Raw genomic sequence first — 12,517 nt, 5'->3', positions numbered from 1 at the left:
CTACCCATTAAAAACAGTAGGTATTAACTGTGGCAGAGTTAGCTGAAAGCAATACATTTGGACACAACTCAGAAAAAGCAACTGCCCTCACTTCTGCTAAGCTCCACTCTCCTGGTTCCATCGGATTCTCCGCACAAGATTCTTGAAGCCGTAAAAGAGAAAATTGCAGGCATGGAAATGAAAAAGATCACCTTCTTTCACTTTGTTTTTTGTGTATGTCTGTGGTGTCTAGCTATTGCAAATGTGTATTATAGAACATTAAAGAAGGAATGGGGAACCTGTGGGCCTGTAGATGGTGTTAGACTCCAACTCCCATCAGCCTCAGCCAGCATGGCCAGCAGTCAGGTATGACGCGAGTTGCAGTACAACAACATCTGAAGCAACACTGGTTTTCCATTCCTATACTAAAGAGTGCCCTAGGTTGGGCACGGTATGTATTTGTATTGGTAGACTTGAACCTCCTTAAGAAATAGCCCAAAAACACCTCCCCCAAAGCCCCATTAACCTACCTACAGAGAAAGCTGTTTAGTGTCTCATCATGGCCTGCTTTTTAATTATAGGTAAACAATAATAAAGAGCCCAGTTCCTAAGTTCTCTTTGCAGTGAAGTGAGGGCAGTTCCTAAATCCTCTTGGCTGTGACAGCATCTTTGCTGACAAGTGTGGCTGAGGGCCATAGCTCTGTAATGGAGCATGTACTCTGCATGCAAAAGGTCACAGGTTAAACCCCTGGCCTCCCCAATTTATAGGATCAGATAGCAAATGATGAGAAAGACCTCTGCCTCACACCTGGAGAGCAGCTGCCAATCAGAGTAGGCAATATTGCGCAAAGTGGACAAATCGTCTAAACTGGAAGATGGTAGATCTGCCTCACCAGACCAGCTGCCACTGCATGGATTGATGTGGGGCTGGCTAATCCAGGTGGAATCCTAGATGTACCTATCCTTTCTTGGCTTCTATGGTTTTATGATTGATTCAGCGATGTGATGTGCTCACCAGATCGAAGACACACTTAAAGCAGATTCCTCGTCTGAATCTAAATGCATTTCAATATACAGTGCAGCTTTAACAAGTGTGAGAGAACCAAGATATCTAGCATTTATCAACAATGTTTTGCCACCTTGTCTCCTGTCCTGCATGTAATCTCCTTTAAAGAAATCGCTAATTCAGCCCACAGTCATGGGTGACTAAATCCCCTTGACCTGAGTGGTACATAAATATACAAAGGTATGGGTTGGGCTGCTGCCAGTATAGAGAAATTGTATTTAGCGTGTATTTTAAATAAATACTCATTGGCAGACAGCCTTTTGCTGAAAAAAAGATAATATATGATTACTATGGAAATGAGCCTGGCACTAGCTGAATTGTACAAATATTTTTCAGTGCAAACATGGCCACTTTTCCAAAGTTATTCCACCAGCAAAAAAAGATAAACAGAAACAAGCTGATGACCTTGGATTGTTAAAAGATAATATTCCATCAAATTCAGTCAAGAACAAATGATTTCAGAGGCACTTCCCTAATTTTACTGTAGATATAAAATCTTTGCTAATCTTTGAACAGTACCAACCCGGCAGCACTTTCTCCTAAAACGCAGTGCCCTCCTTTCTTCCCTTCAAAGAATTGCAGTTTATGAAAGGTGTTGGGAATTGTAGCACTCTGAGGGGTAAACAACAGTTCCCAGAATTCTTTTGAGGAAGGCGTGTACTTTAAATGTGCTTTAAATGTGTGGTGTGCATGCAACTGACTCAGAAAGGCATGTTTTTAGCATGCATGGCTAGTTCATCCCTCAGTTGCCATCATCCCATATACTTTCCTATGGGTTTGCACACTGCTGTTTTGTTTATTTGCCTTTGTTTACGTCTCCAGATCAGTCACTTGTATGGGCATCTGTAGGAGTCTTTCCAGGCTAGAGCAAAGTAAAACAATAAGAGAGGAGAGCAGACTCTTCTCACACAAAATATGAGAAAAGATGCCTGTTTATTGTTGCCTTATATCAAATGTTAAGTAAGTTGGTCTCCCTTTTTAAATGAAAACTAGGTATCTGGTTTCTCCTGCCAGCTCATTTCTGCTCCTGTTTCTATTTTCATTGGAATTCTCCAGCATCCCTAGGTTTGAGCGAACATCTAATTTTTAAAGAGGTGTTTAAAGGTCATTAATGTCTCTGCCTCACAAATAATGCGAGGGGAATCCAGAAGGGAACTCACAAAGAAGGTCAGCTTCCATCTTGTCACCAAGTGACAATCCAATAGTTTTGCAGTAACTTGCGGGGTCTCTTCAGACGATCTTAGAGAATCTAGAGATCTGTAACCAGGGGAGGCATGCTGTATAAATGCTGATAAAATAACTATTAGCCAAAGCTTATTTATAGCAACAAACAAGTAACATAAAATCTCTCTACATGGGAATAGGGGTGTGAGGAGAAATGGACAAGTTTTTCCTTATACCCTGAAGAACCAAGTTTGATCCTTTTTTTGTTTGAACAGATTGATCTGAGGTGTACAACTCCACATCCATCCATAGGCACATGCCTATATACTTGCATTTTAATAACAGAATGCCCTTTGTTATCCAGCTGCTGAAACACATGATTATCAAAGCCTTTTTTTAAAAAAAATCCAAGTTGCTTCTCATCAGGTGGACCATAGAAGATTGTAAACTACAAGCAAGCCCCTGAACATTCAAAGGCACAAAATGAATGGATGAAAAACACATAAATGTCACAAACTCACATCTTCTCTCCTTAACATACACGCGGGGATCAATGGAAGTTTTGCCCTTGACTGTAATGGGAAGAATGTCCAATCCATCAGTTTGTAGAGTGTCTGTTGTATCATAGCTTATGCTATATACTGCATTCCCTAGGCTGGCATTCTTGCTCTTGGTCCCTTTATAGCCACAATAGAAAGTACTATAGTGGAGTGACACCAATTCAAACTTTTCTCAGCAGGAATGATTTATTTGTATAAGAGAGCACATTCCCTTCTTGTAAATATCCGATAGTTCCTTAGCCAGCATGTGTGATTCTTGCCCATCTGTGTACATTATGGCATTTTCAATTGCATATTAATACTATGGAAGTATGTAAATAGGGCTAAAGATACTTAGCTTCCAAAGGCTCGTTAAATTGTGGCTTCTCAAAAGAGCCACCGATTTGAATGACTTTAAACAAGGATTAGGCAAGTTAATGGAGGATAAGGTATAGAAATGAGAGCTGAACCATAAAGAAGGCTGATCACTGAAGAATTGATGCTTTTGAATTATGGTGCTGGAGGAGACTCTTGGGAGTCCCATGGACTGCAAGAACATCGAACCTATCCATTCTGAAGGAAATCAGCCCTGAGTGGTCACTGGAAGGACAGATCATGAAGCTGAGGCTCCAATACTTTGGCCACCACATGAGAAGAGAAGACTCCCTGGAAAAGACCCTGATGTTGGGAAAGATGGAGGGCACAAGGAGAAGGGGACGACAGAGGACGAGATGGTTGGACAGTGTTCTTGAAGCTACGAACAAGTGTTTGACCAAGCTGTGGGAGGCGGTGGAAGACAGGAGTGCCTGGCGTGCTCTGGTCCATGAGGTCACGAAGAGTCGGACATGACTAAACAACAACAAGGCTATCAATGACTGCTAGCAACAATGGCTATGTTATACCTCCACTGCCAGAGGCCTTTTAGAAGACATTGGAAGGCAGCCATGTATAGGGAAGTTTGTAATATTTGATATTTTATTGTGCTTTTATATTTGTTGGAAGTGGCTGGGGCAACCCAGTCAGATGGGCAGATTATTATTATTATTATTATTATTTCTTTGAATACTACTTGCTATAAATCAGAGGTGGGCAGAGTATTGTGGCACTCATGTCCAGCTTGCAGGCTTCCCACAGGTATCTGGTCAGGATAAGAGCAGGATGCTAGACTAGATGGGATGTTGGCCTGATTTAGCAGGTTTGTCTTGTGTTCTTACATTCTTATGTTCTTGTTGGTAAAAGGTAAAGGTAAAGGTACCCCTGCCCGTACGGGCCAGTCTTGACAGACTCTGGGGTTGTGCGCCCATCTCACTTAAGAGGCCAGGGGCCAGCGCTGTCCGGAGACACTTCCGGGTCACGTGGCCAGCGTGACATCGCTGCTCTGGCCAGAGCCAGAGCCAGAGCCAGAGCCGCACACGGAAACGCCGTTTACCTTCCCGCTGGTAAGCGGTCCCTATTTATCTACTTGCACCCGGAGGTGCTTTTGAACTGCTAGGTTGGCAGGCGCTGGGACCGAGCAGCGGGAGCGCACCCCGCCGCAGGGATTCGAACCGCCGACCTTTCGATCGGCAAGCCCTAGGCGCTGAGGCTTTAACCCACAGCGCCACCTGCGTCCCAGTTCTTGTTGGTAGCCATGCTTTATTCTCATCCCTGTTGTCCCACTCTTAGGATGAATTTCAACTAGCCCAAGTGATCTGAGCCATGGCCTGTTCTCATTTACTCCCAGAAACCCATGAAAAAGGATTAAGAAGGGAGAATCTCACTACTTCGCAGGGATAACATTATCCCCCAATTATGCTCTAATCTTTTACAACCACTTGGCCAGCACCTTTGCCATTCCTTTCCTGATCTGACACTGGGTTTCCTGCCCAGACATAATTCTAAGCGGTTTCCACATATGACCTTGTCTCTGAAATTGTTGACCTTGGTTCACACATTTTTTGGGGAACATATTGCATAACATCATTCTCAGCTGCCCACATTCCAGAGTCTTCTATCTTGTCCTTTTTTTTTCAGATCTGATTTGTGGCTGTTTTTGAGCACCCCTTTGCCTTTAATTAAACACATCCTGTGTGCAGGTGTAACTCATTTTATTGTCTCTTGAGGACCCAGGCCTGCCTGCCATTGGCCACTCTTCAGGCAGAGTTGCAGTCTTCCCCAGCCGGCCTCCAGATGGCTGAGATGGGGCCTTGGCCAGGCCACCAATGCTGCCTGACCATTTAAGGTAAACAGACTTCTTGAATAGCCTCTCTTATTGCCCCAGCATCAGTTTGTGCCTAAAGGAATGGAGAATATCATTAGTGGCTTGCCCTCGTTACTGCTTTTTATCTTTTCATTTTTATAGCTAAATAGTTTTATTCTTCTATTTTAAAAAATGAAAAGAAGCAATAATAACAGTAAGGGGTAATCCATAAGCAATGCTTCTCTTATTCTCATGGGAACAGACATAACTGAAAGAGATGATTCAATGGTCAGTCCACCATCCACTCTCATCAGGAAGCAACAGAATGGACAAACGCTTCAAGCAAGAAACTTTTAATTAATTTTGCTAAGAATGAACATTGAGCTTTATAGGCCTTTGACTGTGGGAAGGGCCATTGCTGAATAATATAGAACCAAAGTAAAAGCTTCTGTGGAACCTCCATTTTAATTCCACATCCTGCTAACTGCAGAAAAGCAATGCCTCAGCTGCACTAAAGAACTGAAGCAACCCTGCTTAGCACCAATTCTGCAAAGATTCTGCATGCTGGTTCCCATGTTTTTGCTAACAACTTGGCCTTGCAGGCTTCATCTCAGTTTGCTTTTTTTGCTATTGCAAGAAAGAAAGAAAGAAAGAAAGAAAGAAAGAAAGAAAGAAAGAAAGAAAGAAAGAAAGGAATTAGCCTGCTGGTTAGTTTGCCCGCCACAGGATCAATAATTTCCTTTGGCACAGACTCCGCAGTTATGTCTCATTTTCTCAAACACAGACAATCATTATCTGCATGTGGGTGCTGAGGGAAATAAGGTGGGTGCTTGGAACTCAAGGTCAAGGAAAGAAGAAAAAACGAACTAATTTTTTGTCCTGTAGAGCAGTCATTTTATTCTGCAATAAGTTGGGGGTAACAAATAATGTAATAAAGATTGGCACGCTGCCAGGGTGGCTGAATTGATTCCTATGCTGCGCGGCACAAATCTCTTGATCTCAACATAAAGAATGGGAAATTATAGCCAGAGAGAATACCTCACAGGAAAAGCAAATAAAAATGAAATGAACATTTCTAGCAGTTTTTGACCTTGCTTTGAGGGATACTGCTTTAAATTTGATTGCCCTGCCCACTTATTATTTCACTAGAAGAACCCATCAAGTCACAAGGCTTCTGGTCTTTTAGTATTCTCTTACATGAGCTAGAAACATTCTGCACTTCTTTCTTGACCGTGTTTGTGTGTGAGCGAGAGTTTGCGTTTGTGTGTGTGCCCCAATACTCAACAGTGTGGATCTCCTCCAGGCTTTAATTTGATTTTCATGATTTCTGGTGAGAAAATCCTTAACAGCAGAACCGTTTGTTTCCAATGGTGCTTACAGAACTTTTTCATCTAATTATTTTTGGCATTTTTGTCCATCAAGTTGTGAGTTTCTTCAAAGAAATGAAAGATGGGAGAGCCTCCTTTCAAGCAAGCAATTGTTGGTGTTTGGATCTTGTTGTCTTGGAAACAAGCTAGTTCTTGTCATTGAATATATTCATAAAAATAATGGCTGGGGAAAACACATAGATAACCACACACTCACTTGTCAAAAAATGTTTGTGTTTGAGGAGCTTTGCATCAAGAAGTGCTATTGAAGTTTCAGCACATGCTGAAGTAAAAGTTTTGGCATTCTGGCTGAGTTGTCTTGCATCAGGAGCACCGGAAACATCCTTTTGAGCCCTCACTCTCATGGCTCACCCGGGTGCCAGGTTTGCAATTATACTACAGAGGAAGGCAACTCTGGGTGGCAATTTGGGGGGTAATCTCTTTTGTATTTTAAGGCTTCTCAAAGCAGAGGAAACACACAGGAAGAGTCCTTCAAAGAAGGAACCACCTTTTCACCTCTTCCAAAAACGGGCACAAACAGTTCTGTAGATCACAGAGGCTAATGCTGATTCTTCTGTCTCGTTGCCTTTTTCGGCAGTACTGCTTTATGGAAGAATGGGTTCTCTGGTTTACATCTAATTATAAGGAGATCTGTACTCAGAGTAGACCCATTTAAATCAGTGACATGCAGTGAATTTTTTTTTGTAGGGGTGCCAGCTTGTGAGGGTGATGGGGGGGAGTTGAACAAATGACATCACAATGTCCCGCCAGCACAAAATAAGAACATAAGAACATTGATAGCACAAAATAAGAATATAAGAGCCTGCAGGGTCATTTTAGAAGCTCACCTAATGCTGGTTATTTACTAGGGCTGGATCTACACTGACCTATTTAACATTATTAGAGTGATATTAGGTATATCGTTTTAAAACGTCACAGGCGTACTTGTAATTTAAAGTGTTTCTTACCTTCCCCCCCGCCCCCCGTCAAAATGCTGTTTCCCTACTGCCTGTTTCTGGTTGCTCTGCAGCACCCTCTGGTGTCACATTTTAATAATGCATTATGAACTTTAAATGTAGGACATCATGTGTCCAAGTACATTATGAAAACCATTCCTTAACTCTTCCTTAACATTAAAAACCATGAGTGTAGATCCATCTTAGGTAAGTAAGACTCATTGCCTTGTTCAAAGCTGACTCACAACTAGTTAACAACGATTTGTCACCTGTACAGGAAATGTAAAGTATTGTTAGTTAGTCCAGGCATGTCCCAAGTCTGTTTGGGGGGGCCTAATCTGGCCTGGGGTAAAATCCTAAAAAAAGCTCAACAACTTAAATCCTAAAAAAAGAAGGTCAACAACTTTGGGCAGCCCTTTGGTCGGCCCTCATGCATGTTCACTTCACCACATCTGGCCCTCTTTGAAAAAAAGATGGGGCACCCCTGGATTAGCCAGTGTTGAGGGCTGTTTTTGAATTCCCATCTGCCTTTGTGTTAATGAATGCTAAGAGAGAATGTCACCTGCTTTACTGCAGCCTCACCCAGTCATGTTGGCTGCGGCCGATGGGAGTTCAAAACATCTTGAGAACACCAGGTTGGCAGAAGACTACTTGACAAAGTATTATGGGGGCCTTGGCATGTGGTTTGGCATAGGCTCACCATGTCCTTGCGATCAGACCCAAACTTGAGCCATCCTTGTATAGACACGGTTATTCCACAGAATTGCCTTTGGAAGAAACCATCAGCCATGTACTAATGATTATTTGTGTACTTGGACCTAGAGAGCCTCAAAAGCCAGCTGCCAACCTCTTTGTAGCTGAGCCTTCAAGGTACGCGTTAGCACTGCTCTCTTTCTCCACATTTCTGCACCAGATGGCCCTGGATCATCAAAATGGCACCCAGCATGGATAATTCTGTTTGAACTGTGCCCATTAAGGGGAGGGTGTGTGTTTTAGTCTATATGCATTCCTAGTTCGTATGTAGGGGGGCATTCATAGTCTTTGCCAAGAGGGTCTCACCCGTTTCACAGCAGGTACCAAGCTTTTACAAGCAGATGGATATTTACTGACAAATGCAAGCCAGAAACTTAAGTACAGTATGAAGTATGACTTTCAGGAAAGCTGCTTGAAAGATCATTTCAGCTCATTTGGAGTTTCTTCTCCATGGGTCAATCCTTGGCCCTCTCTAAGCTGCCTGGTATTGACAGAACGCTGGCCCATCAAGCCTAAGGACCATCTATTCCAAGCCTCCTCAACTTAGTGCCCTCCAGATTTAGGACTACAGTTATTATCCCTGTTAATTGACTATGCTTGGTGGCAGCTGTGGCCTAAAACATCTGGAGGACAGAAGGCTGGGATAGGCTAGTCTATTCTAACATCACCTCTCCTAGGTCTCAGAGAAAGGACCTGAACCTTCTACCTGAAATCCTTTACTTACTGAGTTATTATGTGGCCTCTTCAATCACTACGCTTTAAGGTTCGTTTTCTGAAAATGAAGGCTCTGCTTAGCTTTTATAAATACAAAAGAGTATTGCGCCAAAACCAAGATGTACTTTCTGAATGATGCAAGTTAAATAACCCTGAGAACTGCAAAGATTGCGATCCATTCCTTCTCCTCACCGCTCCTTTCCCTTCCTGGCTCCTGCCAAAAGGCACCTGTGGGATAAGCCATAAAAAGTCTCCGCACTGCCAACTTTTGCAAGAGTCATTTAGCTGAGTATAGGGAGCCTGTGGGACAACTGAGGAAATTAAAACCCTAAATTATTGCTGCTGGGACTAGCCGTAATAGATCTGCTGTGAGTATCCTACCCAGTGGGGTTTAGAGGTTTTGTTCTTTTGCGCACCATTGCATGATGAGTCTCAGAAACCTCACAAGGCCCTTCCGCACAGCATGTGTATGAGGCTTTTTTCCCTGTGCAAGTTCATTCTTTAGCATGAAGGTTCCACAAATTACAAATAACTGTGGCTATATCTGCATGCTTTAATTGGGTTCCCTTGTAGAAGAAACCAGCAGACATTATAACTAAAAGGGCATACAGCTGAGATTCGTATGAATGGGATGACTTGTTCCATGTACTCAGTAGTACACTGGGCATGCTTCTTCTCAAACAGCAAGCCACCCATCCTATGGCAAACTGCTGTTGAAGCTTTCAAAAGTAAGCTGTGTTTTGTCACTGAAATGCGCTGTTCAATGAAGAGGGAGAGGAATAGATTTATTTTTTTTGAAAAATCCTGGTGGATGCAAGAGCTGGTGTGTGTGTACAAAATAGCTCTTTCAATCGAGGACCTTGAGGTGTTTTTGTTTTTGTTTTTGTTTGTTTTTTGGTAGCCCACAACATTTAGCTGCCTGAGGAAAATGATAAGATTCCCCCTCCCTTATCCAATTCCACATAGAGTGGTACCTCGGGTTGCATACGCTTCAGGTTACAGACTCCGCTAACCCAGAAATAGTACCTCGGGTTAAGAACTTTGCTTCAGGATGAGAACAGAAATCGTGCAGTGGCGGTGTGGCAGCAGCAGGAGGCCCCATTAGCTAAAGTGGTGCTTCAGGTTAAGAACAGTTTCAGGTTAAGTATGGACCTCCGGAACGAATTAAGTACTTAACCCGAGGTACCACTGTACAGAACCTTTTCAGGGAGGATGTACAAAGTGCAGGGAGCCAGGCCAGATGAACAGACTCTTGCACTGGGACATTGGTGCGGTTTGCTAAGGGAAGGTTGTTGCTGATATCGATACCAATTTTTGGTATCTTTTTCCCAGAACTTTTTAGATCTTATTACAATTTGTGTGAAATTTGTCAAATTTGGTTGTGTACTTTTTATGTGTTTTATTTATTGTTTATGACTACTTTTGTAATTGTGTTAGGTTTTTTCAAGTTGTAAGCCACCTTGAGCTTAGTTTCAGTTATGGAAATGCGGTATAAAAATAAAATGATCAATGAATCAATAAACGAATGACAGGCCTATAAATGGAAGGATCTGTAAGTCTCAGTTCTCTCAGTTTCTCATTTGTTATAATCTTAAATTCAGTTCCCCTACATTTTGCAGAAATTTGTGAAGTCCTTTTTTAACAAATTATCATGAAAATTATTCATTATTTTTGTGCAAGTTTCTCAAAATAAGCACATTTTTATACGCAGTATTGTCCAATGTATGCATTTCTGCAAGCGATTCCCTCTAATATAATGCATTTTGTCTTTTTCTTGCTCATATCTTCAGTTTTCGCCGCTTTCCCTTAATATATGCAATTTTGTGAACATTGTGAATGGAGTGATTTAACAATCAAAAGAAATTCTGGCAATTGTAGCTCTGTGGGGAGGGGTGTAAAAAGGTAAAGGTAAAGGTACCCCTGCCCGTACGGGCCAGTCTTGACAGACTCTGGGGTTGTGCGCCCATCTCACTTAAGAGGCCAGGGGCCAGCGCTGTCCGGAGACACTTCCGGGTCACGTGGCCAGCGTGACATCGCTGCTTTGGCGAGCCAGAGCCGCACACGGAAACGCCGTTTACCTTCCCGCTGGTAAGCGGTCCCTATTTATCTACTTGCACCCGGAGGTGCTTTCGAACTGCTAGGTTGGCAGGCGCTGGGACCGAGCAGCGGGAGCGCACCCCACCGCAGGGATTCGAACCGCCGATCTTTCGATCGGCAAGTCCTAGGCGCTGAGGCTTTAACCCACAGCGCCACCTGCGTCCCTGGGGAGGGGTGTAGGGGTCTCCTAACCACCCTCATCACACCCCTAACAAACCAGAGCTCCCGAATTCTTTGGGGGAGGCCATAACTGTTTAAAGTGGTAACATAATATATTGTGTGAATGTGCCCTAGATGTACGAGAATGAATTTCCATGTATATGCGTGTAATGTATACAGGGGGATCCCAGTTAGCTGCACCTATCATTGGTGGTACCAACAATTCTTTGATTATGAAATCACAATGAAATGATGAGGGAGTAGAACACTCTTTCCAATCTGTTCTTCATAAGCCAATGATTATGAATCAGTTATGTAATGAAGCAGTAATAGGAATGATAACTAAGTAAAGGAGCGAATAAAGCTGATTTATGCGAAGCGGAATTTTTTTAGCACTGTGCATTAACACAGACTTGATAGCTCAGGGTAGTGGAGATGATGAGGTTAGTCGTGCACACCAAGTGCTTTCAGCCTGAAGAAATGGTAATAGTATTAGGGGTGATGAGTCCACAGAATGCAAGATGGCAGGATCCCCAAGGATGTGATGTGTGGGGAGTTGGCTTCAGGGATGAGGCCTGTTGGCAGACAAACTTGGTGTGTTACAAAGATGTATGCAAACGTGACACGGAGGCTGGCAGCATTAACTCTGCCATATGGGAATCCCTCACAGACAACCATAGTAGACCCTATGTAACTCATATGGGGCGTAGTATAAAAAATTGTTGAAAAGTTATTTTGCGGAAATATCTGTGACAAAATGTGATAAAATACAAATGGTGTGAACCTAATATGAAGAATTCTTCATAACAACCCCTTTTGCAAGGTATATTTAGATAGTATGTGTCAGGGGTTCAGGAGCAGAGGCACAGGGAGGAGAGGAGATGGAGAGCGAGGGGGAGGGAGAGGAATCCGAGGGGAGCGTAGGAAAAGAGGACAGTGGACCGAGGGATTCCATGAGCCTCTCCAGCGAATCGGAAGATTCACAGAAGGGGGCGCCAGTGGCCAGGGGTAGGGGGTTCCCAAGGGGAACGCCCCAGGAGCAAGGGGGGAGCAGGGACTCCCAGAGCAGTAGTTGGAAATCAGGACCAGCTTCCCCACCAGAGCAGAGTGGGGGGGAAGAGTCCCAAGGATCGGGGCCAGTGCATTCCCCACCAGGGAGAGAAGATAAGGCAGGGCTGACCACACCTCCATCGGAGAGTCAGACAACGGAGGGGAGGTCAGATCCGGCCAGTATCCCGGAAGAGGGAAGCAGTGACAGAAGTAGTGTAACGGTCAGGAGGAAGGTCACTGGGTTGGCGCGAGAGGCAAGTTAAAATGTACAGGAGCGCGGGACAGCAGAGAGTGAGGATTGGGAACCGGGTCCTAAAGCCCGCCGGAGGGAGGGAGAGGAGCTAAGCGACTCAGTGTCGGAAGAGTCCAGAAAGGGCAATGCCCCAGCGGGCAGGAGGACCCAGAGGAGGAGAGAGCAGCGTAAAAGGTGGAGCAGGGCTAGGATCTTAAACTGGTGTCATAGGGGAGGAGACTCAGACGGTACTTCGCCGGTC

This window comes from Podarcis cretensis (assembly GCF_951804945.1).
Source record: "Podarcis cretensis genome assembly, chromosome: 1".
Lineage (NCBI taxonomy): Eukaryota > Metazoa > Chordata > Lepidosauria > Squamata > Lacertidae > Podarcis > Podarcis cretensis.
This window is presented reverse-complemented; position numbering follows the sequence as displayed.